Genomic DNA, 27,614 nt, shown 5'->3' with positions numbered 1-27,614 from the left:
TCTCAGAAAACAGTCAAATTTAAACATTTAATTCTAATGGACATAAATTCCATGGGAGATGAGAATATTTTTTGCATCAATAAATCCTAGTACTTAAGACAATAACTAGTACAAATTTGTTCTCACTATATATAAGAAAGGAAGATCGAAATAGAGAAAGGAAGTCAGAAGAAGGAGAGAGGGAGAAAAGGGGAGAGAAAGAGAGAGAGAGGGGAGGAGAAAGGTAAACATAAGAGACATTATGTTTTGGAAGAATTTAATTTGTTGGGCCATTGCTTTTCTTGCAACTTTCATGATGGTGAAAGGAGGCAAGTCTGAAGTTATGTATAAATACTCTGCTGTATTTCAGATTCCTAGACTTACCATCCCTCTATTAGGAAGTGATGTTAATCCAGTGGGCTCCCATTCTGTGTTTCCTAAATGTTCCTGACAGATTTACACTCACACTTTTATGTTGTAACAGATCTTGGAAGACTATTCACAGACGGATTGATCCCTGAACAATTCTTGCTAACAGTGAAGCTTGAATCATGCTAGAGGAAAAGTGTGATCATTTGAACATTGTTCATATCTATAAGCACTTTTGCTCTAAATGTAGTAATTAGAATGTCTGTTATGTTCCAGTTTGTAGGGGTCACAAATATCACATTCCACATAATAGTAGTGAAGCAAATTCATGTTCATATAATCTGTATGTATTTAGCATGATGAAACACAGCATTACAACACTGTGTTACATTTCTGATCCAATTTTTTTTCTAAGTAACCCTGAAACTTCTTTTTTCTCTCCATATCTGACACTTAATTCAACTGTAGTTTATAAAGTAATTTGTTGTTTTGTTAGTTTTTAAAATTTCTTATCAGATAAAACAAAACAAAGATCGTTTTTTGTATGAGCTTTGCTTTTCACCAAAAAAGCAAGTGAAAGTTCAAGGGCATGTCTATTTGTAAAATAATGAGTTATAAATGAGACTGTCTCTTGGCTAAAGGTTGGACAAAATGCTGAAGAAAACAATGGTAATGTCCATACAGATCCTTTAGTATGAGACACTCTGAATTTTGTCTTTATTTAATGTCTTGTATTTAAGTTTGAAATCACAGCAAAAATAAAATAAAACTGCTCTACATTCTTCCAAAAAGAGCTGTAAAGTACTGATGCTAATATGTTAATTAAAATTGATATTGAAAATGTGCCATAATTTTGGTTTTTGGAATTTTGTTTTTAAGAAAAAGTAAAAAGTTACAACTCATAAATCGTGCAAAATTTTCATTTTGGCTAAAATTTGGGGATTCTTACTATTTTCTTCAAAGTTTTAAGTAAAAGAACACTGACTATCTTTAATAACTCAGTTGTTAAAATCTCCATAAGTATATGTTCAAATTTCCTTTCATGTTAAGTTTTAAAACTAAAATATCAAAACTATCAAATATGTCAGACAAAAAATAATACCAATGAAAATAGATGTAATAATGATAGAGATATTCTAATATCTGTGATTTTTAGTTCCAAAATATTTTTATTGAGTAATAATAAATGTGATTATCATAATTTTTGGTTTTAAAGTACTTTTATTTGTTACACTATCACAGTACTTATCAATACGGCTATATATGCTATTTTTAAGTAATTATGAATGTTGATACATTATTGAAATGAATGGTTAAACAATTCCTTAAAAATTAAAAATTCACCTATTTCATTAGTACAAAATATTTTTTCTCCTTTTATCATTTCTACACTTGCTTACATGTATATACGTTGTTTGGGCCACCTCCCCCCAAACCTCGGTTCCAGTAGTACAAAATATTATGGCAGTTTAGAAAAGTGACCCTTATGTCTGTTAAGGCTGTAACTTCCAATAATTAGATTACTGAACAGGAAAAATGTAGAGGACTGAAGTGTAAAGGATCTCCTGCCGCTATGAAATTACACATCAGAAGAGGGCTTCTTTCATAGCCTTATCACGTATTTGTTGGGTTAGGCAGCCTTTCTCTCTTGAGCGCTTGCTGTGTAATTCAAACTGACATTCCCAACATGAAGGAAGAACGGAGGCATCCTTAGAGTGGTAAGATCTGATTTACTAAGGGACTGGCATACAAGAGGTCCAATCACTGGGCTTAAAATGAATACCAATACTGGAAACGATCTCTAATCACTGTATGGAAAATAAGTATGCATAAAAATATTTTATTCAATTATTTTATTTGAAATATGTTGTAGACAGCAAACCAAAAGTAAATCATGTTTGCTGCATATGGGCTGAAATTCACACAGCAGGAAACACAAAACATACACCAACTTCAAGAAAAATGTAAGAAAATACTATCCTCACTGTAGGCAGTGAACATTTCCTATTCCATTTGGTTCTGTTCTACTCTATTTTAAATTCTGTTCCTATTATATTCTTTTTTAAAGTGAAATTGGAAGAAATGACATTTCTATTTAGAATTATTTTGGCTTTGAAAAAAACAACAAAACTCCAGCATTTTCTTTATATTTAGCCAATGGATATATCGGCATTCCTTTTGTGAGTCATGGTTTAAGCAATAACTGACTTTGGAGAGTACATAAAATGAAGAATTGCAGTCAGTAAAATACAGTGACCATCTTTTCATGAAGTACGTGAGACATCCCAAGACCAGGGAGAAAAAAGGCAGAATTGGGGGACTACCTACTGTGTAATGCTGGGTAATAGAAAACTTACTCTGTGGTCCTGGGTTGCTTTTGTTCACAAACTTTTACCTCTGGACTTTCTGACTAAAACACTAAGCTTATTCCTTAGAGTTTATTCCATCATTATGCCATTTGAAGCCCTAGACTGAGTATTTCCTGGAGGTTGAAAACATTCAGCAGTTAGGTATATTCTCATATACTTCTTATTACAAAAGATAAATAATTTTATACTGTGATTTTAGAGTTTGAAAAGTCAAACAAATATTCTTAACATAAACCATATAGGTCAATGTTTTTCTGACTATATCTTATCATGCTTTTAGTATATAGTTTCTAGTCACCATATTAAATGTTTTAGTTAACTGGCTTTACAAATCACACTTCATTTCTGAAATAATTCTCAGTAGATAAAGCATTTATCTGTGTATTTTTAAATGCTATTGACAAAATTTTTTTGGGAAAAATATACATCATTGTGTATTCTATGCCTTTAAAAGTTAAAAATATACATCATTGTGTATTCTATGCTATATGATGACGTGTTCATTTAAAAAACGAGTAGTTCAATATTGTAAAAGATTAACTTAATTTTAAATGCACTCAAATTCTTAATATGTCTTCTCACATAGCTATAGTAATAAAACATAAGAAGCCATTCTGAAAATTATTAAACAACACAGGATATAGGAAGAAGAGGGAAAGAAAGGGGTTACATTGACTTAAGCACAATGCCTATACAGGCAATAATCCCACTGACCAACAAATAGACACCTAAATAATGAAGTATAATACTGAAAAAACAAGTAATGCTAAGGGGAGTGCACTAATGAGTCTGGGAGAGTAAAAGAAGGTAATAATGAAGGTGACTATAGTTGATCTACTTTCTATCCAAGAATGAATACAGAATTTTTTTCATCTCTCAAATGAGTATATTTTTATTACTCACCTTTTAATGAATAGTGTACTTCTTTCAACAGCTCCCATTTTTCCATTTACATACATGACATACATATGTGCACAGTATTTGCAACATATACACCATCACATGTTCTTTCCCCACCTCCTCGCCTGTCCCATGGGTACCAACCCTCCCCCCCAAGGCAGGACTTGCTCTGCCCTCCTATTCTCCAATTGTGTAAAAGAAAAAAAAATACATTTTTGTTTGTTTAAGATAGCAACGCAGGGATTTTCCTTGTGACATTTTCATATGTATATGAATGTAGAATTATTTAAATCTGTTGAACTCACCATAAGAAGAAGACTAAGGCAGAAAGGAGAAAAATGAAGGGGATGAACCAGTTCAAGATACAATAGTACACATATGGAAATGTCATAATAAAACTCTCTGTTCACTTATCTCAAACAAACAAAAAATCTCTTTTTTCTTTTCTTTTCTCCAGAATGGAGGACAGGAATGAAAATCAAGTCCTGTCTGGAGGTAGGTGCAGTGGAGGAGGGGAGGATATAAGGGTAAGGTGTAGGAGGGTGAATATTGTGGAAAGATTATGATGAACTCATGTATGAAAATGTAAAAATAAGACCTGCTGAAACTATTCCAGGAATGGGGTGGGGGATAAAGAAAATGATGGAGGGAGTGAATCTAACAGTGATATATTGTAAAGCACTTTTGTAAATGTCACATGTACCTCTGTACAGCAAAAATTAAAAAAAAGAACAAAAATAAAATTAGAGTTAAAATGCAATGGATTCTTCTTATACACCAAGAAAAGCATATTTGTTAAAGAACAGAAATAACAATTTCAGATAAAACAAGTCCACTTAACTGCTTTTCATGATTGAAAATTTTTTGCCAATGAGAATCAAAATATATGCCCATGAAATTTATTTGAAGTGCCCTCTTCAATAAGAATTCAATAATTAATTTTTCCCTTCTCTACCTTAAATTTAACAATAGTGAATCCAGCAATCTTTTTTGCAGTTGATGACATACTTGTGAATTTTGAAGTAATCATTTCTTTTTATGAAGTTAAAAGGTTACCTTTTTACTATCATAAGTAACCATTAAAACTACTCTAAAACTTTCTTCATATTTTTAGTGATTTTAGTTAATTTAAATATCTATTTTATGAGATCATAATGCAGACATTTTTGCTTTAAAGCTGATCTTACCATTACATCACTGATGAAAAAGTGTTTCATTTTTATTGTTACTAATGCACTGAAATTGGGAACTTAATTATACTTCAATTTTCTTCCCTAAACAGATTTGCAACTATGTATGCACTCATAATGAATCACCCCATACTCACAGAGAAGGGCTTTGTCTCTTAATGAGTGATCAGACTTAAGATGTTTTCTTTCTGTGTTTTGAATGGCAATCACATTGAAAAGCAAAATTTTCAAGGTATGCAATGGTATATTAGTACTCATGTTGATTTGTTAAATTTGTGAAACAAACCTCATAATACAATAAAATTTGCTTTAATTTTTGGACTAAAAATCCAATGTTCAATGGCGGAGTGCTTGCCTAGCATACACAAGGCCCTGAGTCTGATACTCACCACAACAAAAACAAAACAAATTAAGCCAGAGCAAAAGAAATCCTGTCCAGATAAAGGGAATTTTTGCTTAACTTGGACAACTTGTATTATATTTTCCTGATAGAGTAAATGAAAATCAATAGCTTTATAACATTTAATAATTCATTATTTCTTTTATATTATTTTAATTGCACAGTCAAACAAAATCATCGCTCCTGTATTTTTGACAGTTGTTAAATGAGGATAAAAAATGCTAACATTTCTGACATTTGGAACTCAATTTATTAACTGGCAATCTCTATTATCTATATAGAGTGTAATACTTTCATTTTTACTTTACTTTTATGCCACTACTTTTACACTGTCCTATTAAGAGAAATGATCGCATTTAACTTTTAGAATGTGAAATTACTTCATATCAAAACAAACCAATATTAAACATGAAGCAAGTGTTAATAAAAATTATAAATGCATGATTATATTTTCATCATGTCAGTATAGCTAAAATATGTCTCCACCTCCTCTACCACACTGATGCATCTTTGTTTCAAGGTATTGTGCTGTTCTTCTTACTGATCTTTAAGCTTAGAAACTGTTCCCCACCTCATCCTCCACCCATCCAGATGACCACTATATTTACCATGTGAGGCACATGAATCTAGAGTTAGGAAAAAATTCCAAGTTTGTTGCTTGGCTTACATATCTTTCACAAACTCATTTCTGTGCAATCTCAGCTACTAGAGAATTAAAGGTAGATTGGAGGATTGTAGTTTGAAGCCAGTCTGTGCAAAAAGTTAGCAAGACCCTATCTCAAACAACAATCCAGCCTGGTTCATGCCTTAAATCCAGCTGTAAGTAAGTGGTAGATGGGAGGATCATGGTAGATGGCAGCCCAGGCAAGATATGCAAGAACCTATCTGAAAAGATAACTTAAAGGAAAAAGGACTGCAGGCATAGCTCAGGTGGTAGGAGTGCTGGTCTAGCAATGACAAGGTCCTGAATTTAAACACCAATAATGGGCCAAAAAAAAAAAAGAAGGAAAAAAATAATTCTGCATGCATTTCCAAATTTGTCTCTTCTTATTTTCTTATTTGTGTGCCTTATTAATATGTTTTTTCTTTTTCTGAACCTACAAGAAACTTATGGTATATTTTTTCCCATTGTTCTATGGTTGTAGAGAATTTTTCCTTAATTTCTGCTCAGTTTTCATATCTTTGGCATTTTCACAGAGAAGTATTCTCAAACTACACTGCTTTAAATGGAGCCCTTCCCATGCATCTTTTCTCCAAGCACCTGATTATTTTTTATAAATCATTTGCTAAAAGGAAACACCCAATTATTTTGTATTTTTACATAGGACTCCAGTTTTCTTGCTAACCTTTATTTCCAATTACTGATGCGGGTTCCCATGTATCAACCTACATATTAAAGGGAGATAGAAAACATTTAGAAAGATTAAATGCTGTACGCTGAATGACTGTGTGTCCCTCAAATTCTATGTTGAAATCTAATCTATATGATAGTGCATTCAGGTCTTGGGTTTTAATTAGGTCATGAGGCAGAATATTCATGAGTGGGATCAGTACTTTTTAACCAAGAGACTCCAGAAAGTTCTTTTGTGGACTTTATCATGTGCAATCAAAGTGAAGTTTATGAAGTAGAGAGAGGGATTTCATTAGATATCAACTCTTCTTTCCCTATTTTCTTAGATTTCTCAGCCTTGAGGGCTGTGAGAAATAAATTTATGATTTTTATAAACCACTCAGTCTATGGTGTTCTGTTATAGAGGCATGAAGAGATTAAATAGTGAATAACTTTATGAAGGTCTTACAGCAATTATTTGGTTGAGAAAGGAATCACCACAAGTAGTCTGATTTTATTGCCAATATGGTACATTCCTGCTCTGGATTGATCCAGAGTGATATTTAAGAACTTTCTAATCAATCAGGCCTAATTCCTTTCTTCTACAAAGGAGGTAGTAAGCTGAATCATTCACAGACATATTTACCTAAGATCATAAATAAACCCGGTTAAGAATCTAATACTAACATGAATGTCCCATCTTCCCAGTTAAGCTCATTTTATTTTGCTGTATCATTTACCTTCAATCTGAACTACTCCTGTTTCACATAAATCTAAAGATCCCACTGATGTTTAGGTTCAGGGCAGAAAGTCATGATCTCATGAAATTAGATCTCAAATATGAAGTAAGACACTGAAAACAGTTGAAAAACTGTTCAGCAAGAAGTATATTAAATTGTGGCCTAGGAAAATTAACTTTCCTTCCAATGGCAGAGCACCTATGACCAACCAGTAATGAAATCCAGGAGAATGCAAACCTGCTTTTGGAAGAATTTACATACTTTACTGAGACCATTTCTCTTAAATTCAGATGTGATTTCCTTTTAGCAGATTTTCCTCACTTCCTGGAGTGTGATTAATCAGCCTCAACCTTCTTAAATCTAAAGAATTACAATCTACATCAGCCACTGAATTGCTGACAACTATATAAAGAATGCTGCCATTTATAACTGACTCCTTGGTCCTAAATCCATGAACTAATAAAATACATTTTTACGTTTAATCAGGAAAGCTGTATCTTCAAGAAATTTTAGAAATTCCCAAGGAAATTCCCGTTGTAAAACTCTGCAGATCGTAACATTGATCCTTGACTTCTGGTTTTTAATCTGCTGTTTTACTATTACTGATAGTTACTTATAGTAATAGTTTATCATTACTGATACTATTACTAGTAGTATGAATTCCCTTATAGGCTGAGTACTTCTGAATGGCTTCCAGAAGCTGACTGAAGGCATCCTTTTCTTCTACTTTCAACCCTGGTCCTTTGAAGCTCATTGGAAACAGATTAAGGAATGAGATGAGTTTGATACCAGTGCAAAAGGTAGAGCAATGTTTGAGCAGAAAATAGAAATCAAGACACAAGCATGAAGCAAACCTCAGGTGTGTCACCCATGCCAAGAAGTGCTCAGACACTCAGGGAAATCATTCAAGGACGAAGTTGTTGAGTGTCTTGTCACTGGCAGTGTTTGATTCCTAGCACACAGTAAACCCACAACTTTGGACATGGGACAGGGTCTTTAGACAAACTTTATGCTGACTAATCTTCATGCCTTATGAAACTATAGTAGTTCTTTAAGCATAGTTTTAGTTAACTGTAAGCCCATTTTAAAGAAATAATATTAGAAAAAATAATCTAGTAATTTCCAAGGTATGTTTCTGATGTTTCACCTTATTTTGATTCTCACAACCATATTGTGAGGTACACAGAGAGAAATGACTGCAATACACAATTTTTTTTTTTAGTAAGCAAAGTAAGAACCAGAAAAGTTAAAACACTTGACAAGCATATAGAATCACTGCATGATGGAGTTAAAATTCAAATTCAGTCTCTTGAAACAAAATGCCATTTCCATTCCACTCTACCACATCAATCTAAGTAATTCAGTTCTCAAAGTGAATTGGGAAGAAACATGAAGCTAAGTGTAATATTTCAAGGAGATATAGAATGAATCCAAACATATGAATCCCTAGATAGAGCCCTGATTGTAAATAACCAATCTTGTCAAGATATGAAAGTCATTCCAAGCTCTAACGGAGATGTGATTTAAATGTCATATTTGAATAACAGTCCTCTGATCCATCATCTGCCATAAATATTAAGATCTAATTTTAGAAAAAATGAAAACAAGTTAACCTTTTTTATGCCATCATTTAAAAATTGTATAATACCCTATGAAACATTAGCAATAATTTAAATCTAACTGTTCCACTGAATTAATACTTTTTATATCTTGACTCCTACCCCTTCAGAACATTAGAGTGTTCTATTTTAATTAAATTTTAATATTAAGAATCTAGGAAAATAATTATCTAATATCTTTTCTTAAAGAAAAATACTCAAAGTTGCACTATATATGGAAATTGGTAATTTATAGAAAAGAAACTCTAAAAGAAATAAAACACAGGCAAGATTTTCCTCAATATTGTATTATTAGCAAACAGAATTTCCATATATTCATTCTGACATCAAACATTCCAACCAGCAGGATGCTAAAAACCAGGTTAACTAATTCAACCAATAAAATAAAAGAAAATGACATTCATTTTTTAATTTAAAGATCTAAGTAAATTAAAGAGGTCAAAATGAAAGCATCTGCTTGAAATTTTTTTGTTTACTTTTTCCAATTTAGTTTTTTTTCTTTTGTGGTTCTGGGGTTTGAACTCAGGGCCTACACCTTCAACCACTTCACCATCCCTTTTCTGTGAAGGGTTTTTGTTTTGTTTTGTTTTGTTTTGTTTTGTTGTGGAACACTTCACGAATTTATGTGTCATCCTTACACAGGGGCCATGCTAATCTTCTCACCTTATTCCAATTTTAGTACATATGCTGCTGAAATGAGCATGTGAAGGGATTGTTTTGAGATAGGATCTCTCAAAGTATTTGCCCTGGCTGGCTTCAAAGTGCAATCTTCCTGATCTCTGTCTCCTCGGTAGTTGGGATTACAAGCTGTGAGCCACTGATGCCAGGTCCAATATAATATGTTTCTTATATAGTTAATATATTTTACATTACCCCTCCTGGTATTAAATGGAATTTCCACTAACATATTTGTTACTAAGTTTTGTTTTGTTTTCCTTAAAAACCAAATTTCCTCAGTCATTAAGTATAACAGTATCTGACTAAAAATATATCTATACAACTCATTTAACATTGATGAGTTAAAAATAACTGTGTACTTATTAAATAAACAAAACTCAAGAAAACACAAGTGGCTGAATTGTTCACACAATTTCTTAAAGGTGATACATTCATTATTTCTATAACTAAGATATTGCTTTGTTTTTGAACTCTTAATGTGACTGGCATAGAAAATAGAAATATATAGTGCCTCAATGTCTTTCAAAGTCTACATGCCTAGAGAAAGGACTGTGCTTGATAGCAATAGTTTCTCTGGAGTTTGCCTTTTTTTCTTCAGCCCACTTCACATAATATTATTTCAGAAAATGAATTACTTGTCTTATTAATCTCTGTATGTTGAACTGGTATGTTTATTGACATGGATACACACTTGCTATTTTCATTTTCTCAATAAGTACTACACATTCTCAGATGAGATAGTGTAGAATCACTTTTCCTTGCTCCTCCACAAGCCAACAGCCATAAAAAAAACTCTGAAAACTTGAACTATACATAGAGGGAGCTGGGAACCCAGGCCACAGCACCTGCCAATTTACCAGCAAAAATGTGAGCCAAGCTTAGTTGTCTCTCACCACCCACCCTCCTCTACTTGAAAGAGATGGCAGAAAAAAACACTGAATGACCCTGCGGACAGCACCAGAAAGGTTTAAGCCAAAAGCCAGGACTGTGGACACCCAGAAATGCCATAAACGTGAAGTGGACAAGAAAACATTGCAAGGGATCTGAAAATTAAATTGGAACCCTAACTCACGAAAGAAGGTTAGAATGTATACACTAAACCTTTCAGAAAAGACCACTAACTGCTGAAATAGAAAATTTAAGTAGGATCAAGTGTCTCCTAACATAATATCTAGAAGTTCAAAGTACACTAGAAAAATCTGCCAGCCTACCCAGAATTCACAATTTGAAAAAAAAAATAAACTAATATTTATACTAAATTGGAGAAGATTTTGGAATTATCTGAGAAAGATTTTTAAAAACCACCATAAACGTACTTCAACAATCATTTGCAAATTCTCTGAAAACAAATCACAGTGTTCAAACTCTCAGCAAGTACTGATTGGTTATACAAAAGAACCAAATGGAAATTATACACTTGAAAACTCTGCAAGAACAACAACAAAATAAGCTGAATATTCTCAATAATAAAGTCTAAACAGTAGCACCAGAATTAGAGGACTTGAGGACAAGTCAAAAGAATCTGAGGAACAAGGAAAACAGATGAAAAAAAGTGAAGAAAGGCTCAAGGATCTTTAACATTTCTATGAAAAAGATTAATATTCCTATGAGTAAAATTGCAAAATCAAGGTAGAAAGTCATGGGCATAAAAATGTTTAAAGAATAGTGGGTGAAAATTCCCCAACTATGTCATCTGTGAAGAAAATGATTGAAATCCACAAAAGCTAAACCCACAGAAACCCACATCAACTCAAATAAAAACTAACAACTAAAAGGTAAAAGTGCAGAAAAAAAGTCTTAAAGGCAAAGAGAAAAGTGACTTATTACCTACAGAGAATACCAATTTGAATGACAGGAGACATCTTATCTGTAGCCTCAGAGGGCTGAAAAATGTTGTATGATGTTTTTCAACTGATAAAATAAAAGAACTGTCAACTGTGAATTCAGTATTCAGTGATACTATCCTTCTACAGTGATGGGGAAAATAGACAAACTCAAAGGAAGTGAGGTAAGAAAATTCCTTGTGAGTAGACCCACCATTATATCATAGCTAGAAGAAGCTTCTTAAACAAAATTGAAATGTTAGCAGGAGAAAGATTAGAAAGTCAACCAAAGTGGTAAAAATTAGGGCTATCAGTAAGATTATTTTTCTCCTCATGCATTTTTAAAACCATATTTTTTTGCTGAATCCAAATAATAACACCACTGAATGTGGTGCTCAATGAATCTAAAACAAGTACTTAAAATGATATTTTAGGAATGGAGAGGTAAACAAACAAAATTCAACCAAGAGAACATAGGTAAGCAGAATAGTACAATAATCAGCAATGAAATTGAAATACAATTTAATTGCTCCAAAAAATGAAATAGTCAAGCCTAGGTGGGTTTGCTAAAAAATTTATCAACCACATAAAGAATAATTAAAACTAGTTTTACACAAATTCTTTCAGAAAATAGAAGACAAAGCTCACAACATATTTTGTGAATCTAGTATTGACAGTGAAACAAGGATATGGAAATAATAGGAAGAAAACTATAGACTAATGTCTGTCATGAATGTAAATGTAAAATCCATAAACAAAACATTACAAAGTTAAATCAAGCAGTGTACAAAATAATTACACTCCAAGAATCAATTAGAATTTTTACTCAAGGTATACAAGGCTAGTTAAATATACGGAGTCTGCCATATCCACAAAATATAAAGAAAATGTTATGAATACATAAATCAATGCAGAAAAAGCATTACCCAATACTCTAAAAGCCTTCATTAAAAAACACTTAGGAATTTAAAATTAGACACTATTTCATTTACCAGATAAAATACAATTAACAAAATTCCACACATAACATTATATTTAACAATTGAGTACAGTTGTCTACTGACCAAAGACAAGGCAAGAATGTTTGATCCCACTACTCTTTTTTGTTGTTGTTGTGCTGAGTGGGGGTACATTCTGGCATTTACAGGAGTTCTAACAAAGTGTCAAGTATATTATACTTGAATTCATCCCTTCCATCACTCGCCTTTATTTCCCCCCTGCTCCGTTAATTGTACTGGACTTTGTAGCCTAAGGTACAGGGAGAAAGAAAGGAGAGAGAGAGAGAGAGAGAGAGAGAGAGGGAGGGACAGAGGGAGGGAGTATGAGAGAGAGAGAGAGAGCGAGCGAGAAAGAAAGAGAAAAATAGATGCAAACATTCAAGCATAGTGGAATTGATCTAGTAGTATAAACTTCATGCTTTATATATAGGTTAATTCATAGTTAATCAACTAAATGTTTAAATATAAAACCACACATTATAGAAAAATTCACATTGGAAAAAACCTTCATAATATGGACAGATGGATAAATAAATGTAGATATAGAAGAGTCTTATATTTAACTCTAAAAGTACAATTTGTAATGCGAACAGTTGATATACCTGATTGAAATATTATATATACATGTATGTAAGTGAGAAAATGAGGCCTGTTGAAGCTACTCCAGGATTGTTCAGAGGGGGATAAGGAAAATGATGGAGGGGTGAATTCAACTATGATGTATTGTAAGAACTTCTGTAAAAGTCTCACTGTACTCCCAGTACCATACTGATTACATTAGATTCAGTTAGCAAACTGAAAAGATAAAAACAGACTATGAGAAAACACTTGCAAACCTCACATCTGACAATAGTTTGTGGGTTGGTAAAACATAGTATGATATCTCAAGTCTCAACTCTAAACAAACAAATAAATACAACTAATTCCAATTAGAAAATGGGCAAAATAGTTGAAAAAATATTTCACTGAAATAGTTTGTCTATAAGCATTTAAAAAGGTGTTTGGTATCATTAGTTATTAAAGAAATAAAAGTTAAAATGATAGCACAATAATATCACTAGACACCAATTAGAATGCCTAACATAGAAATGCCAATAAAGATAAGAAGAAATTTAATAAACTCATGCATTGTTGGTAGAAATATAAGATTGAACAGCTAGTTTAGAAAATAGCTTGGATGTTTCTTTTAAAATATAAGTACATTTATCATAACAGCAGCAAATTTACTCTTGAACATTTATCCTCGTAAAATGAAACATTGTTTATGCAAATATATGTACACAAATGTTCACAACATTTAGTTGTTTATAACAAACAAAAATGAAAACAAGTTAATGTTCTTGCTTCAAACCAATTTAGAATGTGTGAATGGTTAAAAATTTTCTGAGTCACTTGACCCATGGAATCCCAGTCAGTAATAAAAGTAATGAAATATTGATACAGGTAACAGTTTACATAGATATCACAGAACCTACATAACTTCTTTAAGATAAAATAATTGCAAAGATGGTGATCAATTAATTATAGAGGGAAAATGTATGAGTGGTTGCTTTGTGTAAGAGTTTGTATTTGGAATAACAATTTTGACACTTGAGGTGATAAAACAGGTCTATGTCTTGATTGTCATAGTTACATATGACCCATGTGACAACATTATATAGAACTACACATATGTATATATACACAAATAAGTAAGCACATGAATAATTGCTGAAATCTGAGCAAACTTTGAGTATTATACTAATGTGAATGTGCATTTATGTAATCAGTTGTCATTGAGGGAAAAAATAATGAGAGTATGAGATACCCAAGACGCTTTTCCTCAAATTTCTAATTATGTCAAAGTAAAAGTGTAAAGAAAACACATTATTTGTGTCCAGAGTTTGCTCAAGAAGTAAATCAAATTTTAAAAAGCTAGTGCATTATGATGAATTTAATAATATAAAAGTTGCCAAGATTGCTTTTCTAAGTCTAAATGATGGATCAGTATAAGAAAGTTAAATTTAAGAAATAAAGGTAAGCACAGCTACAAGAGTGTAATCAGAGATTACATTAGCCATAACCCTAACCCTGTATTTTGTCAGAGTGCTTCTTCCCTAGACACAAAAGGAATACACTGTCCGTTCTTAACAGCTCCCAAAAGACTACTTCAAAGTGGGTTTTCCTTGATCTTGTACTTAGATCTGTGTCCTATATTAAGAAAAGGAAAACATGCTTTGAGTCATATATATATATTCACTTTCAAGGCTTTATAACAGAAACCTATCTAAATATTGACGGATTAGAGGTCATTGTCACATTCCTACTTCCGTGTATAGGCATAAATATGCAATATCTTTCTCCTATTTTGAAGGACTTAACAATGTTTTAGTTAGGCATACACAGTCACAATTTTACCTTGTCTATTTGGATATCTGTATAAGCTCTAGATTTAAATAATATTTCTCCCAATTTCTAAAAATCATATGTTACCTTAATTTTTTGATATTAGGGAAGAAAACTGTGATGTCTTAAGTCATAGCAGTAAGCAAATAAAATAATATTCATTTTTTTGTAATTGAATTAATTTATTTTAACTTTTCTGAAAAGTTAAAAATGATTAGGAAAATCATTAACTAAACCAGAATTCATAAACTTTTCTTAACAGATAAAACATAGTCATATTTGGTCAATTTTCAACTGCCAACTGGCTCTTTCAAAAGAAAAATTTAAGGATTATAGAATTTAAATAACAGCAATCAAGATTTTTATCTGATGATTTGTCAGGACTGCAATTGTGGAAACACTTGTTATAAATTTTTTCTTACTGATTATCTCGCTAATTTTACCCACAATTTAAGCTACTAATAAAAACTAATATCTAGAAACAACTCAACTCATTAAATAATCAAATTAAGAATTCTACCACAATTAACTTTTGAAAATAAAAAAATTATATTTGCTCTCATATTAAATTGCATTTGATACATATTAATGCCTGTTAATTGACAGAAAGAAATATTTATTTTAACAAGAGACTTAAAAGTATTTGCCAAAATTTTCTCAACCCAAGACAAACGTTTTAAACTTATGCTCCTTTACTACAGATCTTACTACCATAAACTAAATAAAATGAGCAGGACACATCTTCCCTCAGATTGGGTTATTCCTTTCTGTGGTTCACTGATAGTGACGGGCCATGTTATGAATCAGTGGAACTCATGCACTTTTTCACCAACTATGTTTGATGGTATCTGGGATGTACAAGCTTTCAACCTTAGTGTCTGCTCCATTCAATACTCTGAGGGAGTCTTGATAGTCTTTCCCACTAAGTCTTACAAAGCTTAGTGGGAAAACTGGAGGTGTACATTTGTGTGAATCTCAGAATGTCATGATCTGTCAGCTAAGCATTTTTCTTTTGTGTAAAGTATTTAGATTCTGTAAAGATAAATGAGAATGAAAGTTTAAAGGTCTATGGGATGGTAAACTCCATATTATAAGTACATTAAATGTTAAAATTATATAACCGAGCAGTACCATAATATGAAAAGATTCTCATTCCATAAGTTTCGATCTTTGTACTTTCTTTCGTATTGATTCATTTTGTCTTTAAAAGTATGAATTAGTAATTGACACAATCTACTTATAATGGAGCACTTCACATCTAACATTATTTTCCAACATTTAAGAAGTGTTGGGAAAGTCTATGTAAGTTGTTGCTTTCTTCTGTTACATTACAGAAACCAAAACATTTAAGTGAGGCGCTATAATAAAAGAGTTAATTTTAATACATTTTATGGTGTGTAGTCCTGTGGGACTAATACATATAATTCTTGTAGAAGCATTAAATTCATTGCATTTTAAAGAAATCTCAACAGTTTTGTATAAAAATACACATTTGCATCTCAGGCTAGTGATTTTTTCCACTGTGTGTGTGTGTGGGGGGATTTTCCAGCTGTTTATTATCCTTACCCTATTTTGCTTTTATCTTCTCACCATTCTGAGGTATCCAGATGGTTATAAATATTTAGAAATCGGAAAGCATTTCAAAATTATCAAATCTGTTGCATTCTAAATACAAAAGCAACACACTAATTCTCAACTCACTTATTTGAAAATTCAGAACCACAGAATACTGAAAGTTATATCTGAAAACATTTTTTAGTTATGCTCTTCTACGATCATTATCAGTTATACTGTGATAATTTCCAACTGCCATAAAGATAGAATAAGCAACCTAACAGCTCTACTTTCCAGGTCAGTGATGTTTCAAGACTTCTGGCTAATTATACTTTCTTATGTCTTCATTCTCTGATGCCAATCTGAGTGAACATACATATAAGATGTGCAAACACAGGTCAAGCTTCTACATTACCTGGCTTCTCTCCATAGCACTCTTCATTAACTAGGAGCACATGCAATCTCTTTGATTTATTTCATAGAATAGGTAAACATATTAATATACTTGAAAATAAAAGCATTTCACTGAACTAAGTTGCAAAATTATATTTCAAGGCTTCTCAAATGCCAGCATCTTTTCAGTAAAATAAAACTGGCAACTACATACTAAAGTCAGTACTTTCATATCCCCAAAATATTCAGTGTGTATTTACATCCATATCTAATTACTTATGTAGAAGGAATTTAGGGAAAAACTTGAGAACTAGATATGAATGTCCATCAAAATAGTTAAGTATAATTTTATTTTAATTGTTTGAAACTAGATACAGTCTCTAAAACAAAATGGTTAGAAACTTCATCATCTGAATTGAGTTAGTTATCCACTTTATCAATTTCAATAATCTGACCAGGAAATAAGATTCTTAAACAAATATTTACCCATATTATTATAAAATGTAGTGGCTGGGCTTATATTTCAAAGGTCTCATTTTATAGGATAGCTTTGGAAATAAGCTCCTGGGCTGACAATCTCTACTGTTGACATCCTAGACAGAAGGGTATGCACAGTCCTCACAGATCACAATGAAAGAACATAAAATCTCAGCTGGATAAACTCTTACAGTATTTACATTGAAAAACACATTCCTGAATATTGGAGGAGGTGAATTCAAGTATAATATGTTTGATATATTGTAATAACTTTTGTAAATGTTACAATGTACCCATACCCAGCACAACAATTAAAAAATTAAAAAGAAAAAGAAAAACACATTCCTGAATATGTATAATTACTTTGAATTATACCATAGTTAAATGTAACAGAAACACATGAGTCTGTGCAAAGGAACAATGTTGAAAATGTTAAAACAAAGAATAAATGAGCTTGGTAGCCCCAGAAAAGTTCATTAGTCAATTAATTACTTGGAGAACTGTTTATGGGCTTGATTTATGTTATTTTGGGTGGATATAGCAGATAATAACAATGATTAATTCATAAAACATGGGAGGTTTTTAAATAATACTTGTGTATTTTCATTATAGTTCATTGATAGACCTTGCTGTTAAGAAGGAAAATTCAATTCAAATAAAAATATAAAATGATTACAGGTTTAAAATATTTACATTCCATACTAAATATCTCATGAACATCATATATATTCTTCTTTGTCAGAGAAGTGGATTCACTTTGCTGTTTTTCTTTAGTGTTGACATGGTGATATATAGTTTTTTTCCTGAGGTATATTTAATGTTAACCCTTGTATATTAGAGAACAGAACAAGAAATCAGTATATTCCTTTTGTCATGCTACTGCTTTTTGTCCTACCACAAAAGCAGAACATAGCTGAAATACGGGGATGTTTGACTGTTTCCAGTTTCTGTGTTATGTGTACTTTGGGAGGGATATTTTATGCAAAGAGAAAATAATCAAATGAGTTGCTAAAGTTTTGTTCTTGGAATGAGGAAAGCTTTTAATAGCTATGTAATTAAAATTAGTAATTTTTAAAAGACCATATAACTTCATAGACTTAATCCTTTCACAACTTTACACTCATTTTAGGCCATACTACATTATCTGCCATGAAAAAATATTCAAAAATATTGCCTCAAATTAGTATGTGGGTCATTTATGATTCTGAATTTACAGATACAATATGGATATATGTTGTATTTCAAAAGACTATTGCTAATCACTTAGTATTTCTACATTGATTTTTGTTAACATAACTAATTTAGTGTTAGGAAATGAAAAGGTGAAAAGAGTAGAAAGAATATTAAACTGATTTTTTATTTACTTTTATACATGCATGCCTTTAACAATGAGAGGCAAAGAAAAGCAAGCAATTAATATTTCACTGGTAAGAAGTATATTCAATAATAAAACTGAGAAAAAGCTGGATATATTGATTCATATTTGATATATGACAAATATTTTATTTATTGAGTATATAGCAAAAATATAGCAAATAATGTTGATATATTTGGGTAATGGCTCAGCAAATCTGCCAATGAAAACAGAGATTTATACTAAACATGTGACTAATCATGTATATATTAGAACAACAAAATTAAGCAAGGATTTTTCTTAAAAGAAAATATAAGGTAGAAAGAAGAAACCTAGGTGGTCATTTTGAACACATGTCAGAAGAGCTAATAGGATATGTGCATGTGTGTGGTCAACATATCCATATATATGTTCAAATTTCTATATTCTTCCAAAATTCCATATACAGACACACATTAACACAATTGAAATTACACCAACCTGAATGAGAAGCATTTGTTAGGAAAAGCAGTAATTTTTGAAAAGAGAGGAGATTGAGGAATTAAATATATGATATTACAGGAGGAACAGAGCTTAGGAGATACTGAGGTAACACATCATTTCACAACAATGGGAAATATGTCAGTGGACAACAGTCATATAGGAAAACATTGTAGCATTACAGAAATAACCAACAAAAGAACTTATATTCTAAAACAGCGACGGAGGAAGTAAAATAATTAAATTTTATCTTCTGTCTTACTGTAGGAATTTATTATAAAACATACTAGTGTTGGCTTTATAGTATTTAAAAATATGCTAAGAGGATAGTTAAATAAATGATTCCTATTTCTAACTTTAAAAATGGTAGGACAATCAGGCAAGCCTGAAAATAAAACAACAGTAATACATGAAATTGACAGCACATAATGGTGTTCTTGGTTGATAAATAATGCAATGGAATTGGTAGCAAGATCAAAGTTGAAAAGCAGAGTAGAATGAGAGAAAATTTAAGAATAAACAGAAAATTTAAGAATGGTCTGCAATTCTCTAAGAGTTAACAGTAAGACATCACAATAAGCAGACAGGTTTGTGGATCTATTTACTTAGGGAATCAACTTGCTGGCCAGGATGTTGCTCTCATATTTTGCACTCAGTAGAAATATGCACTTTAAGGATATTTCACCACAATACATTAAATTTGCATAAAAAATTTCAGATATGCAAACACAGAAACAAAGCTTTGTAACATCTTAAAATATCAAATTCTGGGCACATGGATTAAAGGGTATGTATATAATTTTTAAAAATGCCTCCTACAGAGCAGCTTGATGTCTCCATAATCAATTATTAAGTGTAAACTGATAATATAATACATCTGTAGTTACAAGACTTGAGTGTAACTCATAAACTTTTACAAGCTAAGGTTGACTCAAGTCATGAAAAATAACATATTAATAGAAAAAGAAACTTCTATTCTTTAGCTAACCCTTTCCTACATTCTTAGTAATGAAAGTTATATATGTAATATAACAAACTATGCCCACTTTTAAAGTTTATGATGTTTCTTCTTTAAATATTGATTTACTTGTTGGAGACACTTCTAAAGATAAACTATTTTTTTTACATTTCTGAGTCTAGAAGATCAGGACGTGTTAATTGTTAGTCTTTAGTAGTGTTAAATATGGATACTGTGACTACATTTTTCACTTCCAAGTTGAGCCTCAGTCTATATTTCTTCACAGGATTTCCAACAGAAGAGGACTGTAATATTTACTGATGTTTCAATATGGGTGAAATTTTAAATTGCAGATACAATGAAATGATCATTTGGTATCAAATTATTCCTTCTTTAAGTTTTTCAAATAATATTTAGAAATCTTTTGTAATAGTCATAACTATTATGCACTGCTTAGAATTGAACATATGCTTTATTTTTTACTTAAAGTGCAACATTTGTGCCATTAAGCAAAATATATGCAATTTTATTTCAATTTTCACATGACTACTCTATTGAAAAAGTTTAATGACCCAATCATAAAAAGGAAAATCCTAGATAACTGACATTATTGCTCTAATTTAACAAGACTGGATTTTTTGATAGGGCAAAATAAATATGGCACCGAGGATGTGTAAAAGAAGGATCTGCCACCTTCTCTGAAGAAATGAGGAAGTGAGGCCTACCAGAATTTAGAGTTGAAAGCCTGAGTGTCAGTTGCATGAGTGTTGCTGGGGTCACACCAACAAGTTCTTAATATGACATATAAAATACATATTTGAATCAAGATTTACAATTTTGTCTTTCTTATTTAGCCACTCCGCTGGTATTCCTTGATGCTACCAACAGTTAGGTATCAATGACTTGAAGCTTTGGACCACCTGCTCTCATGTAGTTTCCAGTGTGGTCCAGATTTAAGGCTTCCATTCACAAATTATTAAGTCTTAGGTAAATACCAAAAGTACCTCTCTTTTCTCTCTGTGTCTCTCTCTCATTTTCTCTCTTCTATCTTTTTTCTTTGGGGGAAATATGGGATATACTATTCAGCTTCCACATGTGGTGAAAGAAATAAGCCCCAACATTCCCAACACTGAGCTTTTCAATGTGGTCCACATCACTTGTTTGGGGGTTTGTGTCACCTGAGTCATTTAGGAACTTAGGGTGTCTGGAGTTCTGTCATCATCAGCATGTGGCTTCTTTTGCCTGAGATGTCACTGTCTCATCAGAAGAAGGCAAAAGATAAATATTCCACATGGAAAGGTAAATAGCCTAGCATGGTTCCACATAATCAACCTTAACAAGAAAAAAGTTTATTTGTGAGCCCAAAATGATAATAGAAAAACTAACTTTAGAAAAAGTCAGCTTTGTCTACTGTACTTTGTCTTAAATGGACTCATAAAAGAGATGTCTTTGGATCCAAATTATTAATAAAACCTTTCCTACTATTCAGTTTTCTACAGATCACACTTAAGTAGAAAATAGCTATCTCGTAAAAAGTAGATTTAAGTTTCTGAGGATTATTTTAAATTGTCCTCTGCCGCTGTTAAAACAGTAAGAAAAAAAAGAAGATGCATCTAACCCTTCTCACATGCAGAGTAAATCCAGTGTCTCCTCTTAAATAGCTTATAGACATGCTTGTGCTAAGAAAAGGAACATCAACTTAGCAGATTTTTGTGGACAATATTTTACTATCTTTGTGCAACTTTTATTAAATAATGTATGAAAAAATTCAATATATCTAAATGAAGCACTATGGTACTACCTGAATACACTGTATATATTTATATATAACTTAGAAAATGTAATGCAAAGACTATGCATCTATACTAAATAACATTCATATATGTACCTAAAAACACACACAGAAACACATAACTAATAAATTATCCATCATTAATTTAAACATGTGTTATACATAATTAATAGCTAATCACACAAAGATATATAATTATAGTACAATATCACTTCCATGTACCTATGTAAATTGAAGGAATTCAATACTATGAAGTGATTCTCAATATCTTCCTGCTTAAGCTTGGTCAAATTAAAAACAGATTCTCCAGATTACCCATGACTATATGTTGTTAAAATGGCTAGTGACTAGTGAAAGGGGTGAAAGATACTCAACTCTGTAACACAAAAAATATAAAACAGGATTTTAAACACTTTACTGAAGACCACATTTTATTTTCTCCCTAAAAAATTTTAATACCTATTTGGTCAAAAGAGGGCCCAATTTAAAGGATAGCAAAAAAACCAAAAACTATATAAATAGATGATAGATGATAAATATAGGTACAGAAAGACATAAATTCATAATAAGTCAGATAGATTTATAGCTACCTTTCCTATTTGGGATTTTAACAAAATATTCTTAGTTCGCAGATTCTCGCCTTTGAGACTCTTACATGAATTATGCATGGCAATTGAAAACAAGGAAAGTTGAAGTGAGAAAATCTCTGAAAGGATTAACATTCATGAATAGTCTAAGGATAAAGTTGCATATGACTCTCTAATCTACATCAATATTTATCCTATTTGTTGATGTTATGAAACTCCGTGACATTTAATGAATGTGTTTCACTTCAAACTACAGCATGTATACAGAAAACTGCCTTGATAGCTTGTCAATACTGATTTTCATTGCATTGGAAATTAAATATGAGAGACATATAGCATGTTAAAGGTAAACTTCACAGATGTACTACAAACTCCCTGTGACCAGTGGCCCGCTATTTATATCCTTAGTTTTAAGCACAAACCAGGATTTTGTGGCACCAGGCAATACTGCTGAATAAATAAATAAATAAATAAATAACACAAATGTGAAAATGGAGCTGGTCATGTCAAATAATTCCATATCATACCAACAGCCTGTTATTATGATCCTAGGGACACCCAATGATCTCAGAATTTCAACTGTAAATTCTTGGACCAACCTGTATAATTTCATGAAGATTAGGACTAAGAAATAAGAAAATGTCTCAGGCATGATGTTTTGTATTGTACCATATTGTACAAAATTATGGTTGTAATTTAGCAGAATAATTATGATTCCAAAATGGGGTGACATGGATCACTTCCCCAAATCTTCAGCAAGAGTGACCTTGAAGAAGGTTGCTGATCATTTTGCTGTGAGCCATCAGAATTTCACCAAAAATACTATTCTTGTTTGAAGACAGAACTGAGATGCAAACTAAAGATGAAGAAAACCTACTTGATGAAATTATAGCAGATGTATTTCCAAATCTTGGGAAATGTATAGACTATAATGTACAGGCACTTAGAACATCAAGTAGACATGACCATAGAAGAATCTCTATGCAACTTTGTACATAAAATGCCAAGAATATAGAAAAAGAAATGATATTGAAAGCTGCAAAAGAAAAATGCCAAATTACCAAAAGGTAAACATGTTAGAATTACCTCAGACCTGAAAACGGAAAAACTAAAGCCATGAAGATATGGAACAATATATTTTAAGCTGTGAAAGAAAATAAATACCAACTAGGATTACTATATCCAGAAAAAAAGTTTCTTTGAATTTGGTGGAAAAATAATGACCTGTCAAACCAAGCACAATCTAAATTACTTTAAGTCCATTAGGATTTAACTGAAGATACTTAAAAGAATATTATAAAGAGAAGATGAAAAATAATCACAAATACAAAAGCATAGAAAAAAATAAATTTTGAGCAACTAATAGTTGCAACATGAGAATTAAGAAACCAAAATCATGTTAAACTTTGAAAAGCAGCAAAACTCCAAAATGAAAAAGAGGAAAAGAAAAACAACACTCAAACCAACCAAGAAACAAGCAAAAGCCAAACAACAGACCTGCAGGAAAGTGTAAACATCTCTTAATCATAACCATAAATGTAAATGTCCTTGACTCCCAATCAAAAGACATGTAGTGACTAATTAGATTTATAAAGCACAATCCCCCTGTCACTGGCAAAGATACATACAGACTGAAAAGTAAAGGAGGGAAAATAATATATTCAGAAAGCAGAAACAGAAACCAAGCAGGAATAACTATACCCACATCTGACAATGTAGATTTCAAGAAAAAAAAGTCCCAAGTCTAAAAGAAGGACACTACAAATTAATAAAAATAGCAACCCATCAAGAAATCATAACAATTGTGAATTGATATGTGCAAATACTGCTGAATACAATTTCATATTATATGAACTACTGAACATAAAGAAACAGACAGATTCAGATACAATAGTAATGTGTGACTCAATAATCCACTTTCATCAATAAATAGATGAAATAGACAAACAGACAAAAAAATAAACAACAGAGTTACACTGCACTGTAGTGTGAATGGACTTAACAGACATGTACAGACTATCACTTCCTTCAACAGATTCTGAATACACAATCTTTTAAGCATCAATGGAAGTTTGTCTAAAATAGGTTACATTGTATGTCATAAAACAAGGCTTCATAAATGATAGAAAATTTAAACATTTTGTTGTACCTCTTCATATCACAATGTAATAAAATTAGATATCAATAGCAAGAGAAAATATAGAAATTACATAAACATGCAGATTGAACAATGCACTTTTCAATGAGTGCGTCATTGGAGAAATCAAGGAGGAAAGCTAAAATTTTCTAGAACCAAGTGAAAATGATAATATGACATATCAAAATCTGTGGGATACACCAAAGGTTGAAAATAATAGCTTTAAGGGTCTTCATTAAACATTCAGAAAGATCTCACATAAATAAGCCAATGTTGCACCTCAAGTTATTAGAAAAACAGGAGCAAGCTAAATCCAAATTAGTAGATGAAAAAATAATAAATATCAAGATGGACACTAATGAAATGGAGAACAAAAAAGGTGATAGAAAGAAACAGTAAAGAGTTAGTGTTTTGAAAAGATTAATAAGAGTAGCAAATCCTTAACTAATCTAACTAAATGAGAGCAAAGACTCAAATTAATGACATTAGAGGTAAAAAGGCAATATTACAATAGATACAAATGAAATTTAGAGGATTATTAGGGAATATTTTGAAAATTTATATTAAAATAAATTTGAAAATCTAGAACAGATCAATTTTGAGACTTCACAAAATCGAAAGACTGTTACTCTAGAGGCACCTGCACATCCATGTTTATTGCGGCACTATTCACAATAGCCAAGTTATGGAAACAGCCAAGATGCCCCACCATTGACGAATGGATTAAGAAAATGTGGTATTTATACACAATGGAATTTTATGCAGCCATGAAGAAGAATGAAATGTTATCATTCGCTGGTAAATGGATGGAATTGGAGAACATCATTCTGAGTGAGGTTAGCCTTACTCAAAAAACCAAAAATCGTATGTTCTCCCTCATATGTGGACATTAGATCAAGGGCAAACACAACAAGGGGATTGGACTATGAGCATATGATAAAAGTGAGAGCACACAAGGGAGGGGTGAGGATAGGTAAGACACCTAAAAAACTAGCTAGCATTTGTTGCCCTTAATGCAGAGAAACTAAAGCAGATAACTTAAAGCAACTGAGGCCAATAGGAAAAGGGGAACAGGTACTAGAGAAAAGGTTAGATCAAAAAGAATTAACCTAGAAGGTAACACCCACGCACAGGAAATCAATGTGAGTCAATGCCCTGTATAGCTATCCTTATCTCAACCAGCAAAACCCCTTGTTCCTTCCTATTATTGCTTATACTCTCTCTACAACAAAATTAGAAATAAGGGCAAAATAGTTTCTTCTGGGTATTGAGGAGGGGAGAGGGAGGGGGCGGAGTGGGTGGTAAGGGAGGGGGTGGGGGCAGGGGGGGAGAAATGAACCAAGCCTTGTATGCACATATGAATAATAAAAGAAAAATGAAAAAAAAACAAAAAACAAAAAAAAAAAAACAAAATTGAACCAAGATTATGTGAACAATTGAAACAGATATTTAGTAATAAAATCAAAGCAGTAATAGTATCATAACAAGAAAAAGTCCAGAATTGTGAGGACTTATTCTTATACAATACTAGAATTTTAAAGAAATAACAACAAAACTTCTAAAAATATTTTATAAAATGGAAAATGAAGGAGACTACCAAATACCCAGCCAGTACTATGTGGATACTAAAAACACATAGGGACACACTTAGAAAAGGAAAGTTATCAATCAATATAGACCACTTTTCTTACTGAACTTTAAGGCACAAATTCTCAACAAAATATTTTCAAATCAAAATCATTATCACATCCAAAATATCACACAACATGATCACGTTGATTTCATTCTAGGAATGCAAGGATGGTTCAACATATGCAAATTAATAAACACAATACAGCCCATAAACAGAATCAAGGAAACAAATTACATTATTATTAAAATAGATGCAGAAAAATACTTTGGGAAAATCAAGATGCTTTTATGGTGAAAGCACTGAAAGAAGTAGGAATAGAAGGGACATACTTCAAAATAATCAAAGCTATACATGATGAACTTATAACCAAAATCATACTAAATGATGAGGAAAGCCTGAAAATACTTCCTCTGATATCAGGGTGGAGACAAGGTTGTTCACTCTCTCTGTTCTTATTCAATATGGGTTTGAGTCTTAGATAGAACAATAAGATAAGAGAAGGAATTGAGAAGAATAAAAATAGGAAAGAAAGGAATAACATTACCCCTATTTGCAGATGACATGATCCTCTACATAACTGACCCAAAACACTCCAGCAGAACACACTTATCTGATACCTACTATTAACAAAGTAGCAAAATCAACATACAAAAATCAGTAGCTTTTCTGTATATCTACAATGAACATGCTAAGACTGAAATAAAAAATTAATCATAATACCCTCAAAAATTTAAATACACACAAATAATCTTAACAAAGAAGGTGAAGGATCTTTACTGTGAAAATTACAAAACAATGAAGAAAGAAATTGAAAAAGTTATCACAAGATGGAAAGACCTCAGGTGTTTGTGCATCAGTAGAATACTGTGAAAATGGCTGTATTACTGAAAACTATCTAAAGATTTAATGAAATCCTTATGAAAAATTCCCAGTAAAAATTTCATATGGAAGCACAAAAGCCCATAAAAATCCAAAATAATCCTTCAGGATAAAGAGCAATACTGGCAGCATCACAAGTGCATATTTCAAATCATACTACTGAGCTATAGTAGCAAAACCAACATGGCACTGGCACTAACACATATGCACAAACCAAAGAAATAAAATACTTCTAAAGTAGTCTCTGCAGGTACAGCCATCTCAAGCTCAACCAAGGTGCCAAAAGCATATGTTGGAGAAAAGAGAGCCCTTCAACTAATGGTGCTAAGGAAACTAGATATCCACATGTAGAAGACTGAATCTAGATCCCTTTTATACTGTACAAAAAAATTCAATCAAAATACAGTCAAATCCCTTAGTGTAAAATGTGATAGTTTTTTAAGTGACTAGGTGAAAACATAGGGAAAACACTTCAAGATCTTGTTATGGCAAGCACACTCTGAATAGGATCTAGCAGCTCATGAACTAACAACAAGGATTGATAAATTGGATTGCATCAGACAAAAACATTTCAGCACATCAAGAGGAAC

The 27,614-nt window shown here is 31.9% G+C and overlaps 1 protein-coding gene and 1 non-coding gene across 4 annotated transcripts in view; both read right to left on the bottom strand.

The window, feature by feature from the left end:
- The window catches only part of Cdh18 (cadherin 18), a 467,108-nt gene that overhangs the window by 417,939 nt on the left and 21,555 nt on the right, over positions 1-27,614 (bottom strand). The window lies entirely within an intron of this gene.
- Positions 9,494-9,599, bottom strand: LOC141424426 (U6 spliceosomal RNA). The gene has a single exon (XR_012449360.1). It is a non-coding gene; the product is annotated as a U6 spliceosomal RNA (small nuclear RNA).

This window comes from Castor canadensis, chromosome 6 (genome assembly GCF_047511655.1).
Source record: "Castor canadensis chromosome 6, mCasCan1.hap1v2, whole genome shotgun sequence".
Taxonomy (NCBI): domain Eukaryota; kingdom Metazoa; phylum Chordata; class Mammalia; order Rodentia; family Castoridae; genus Castor; species Castor canadensis.
The sequence above is the reverse complement of the archived record's forward strand: the minus strand, read 5'-3'. Positions and strand labels throughout refer to the sequence as shown.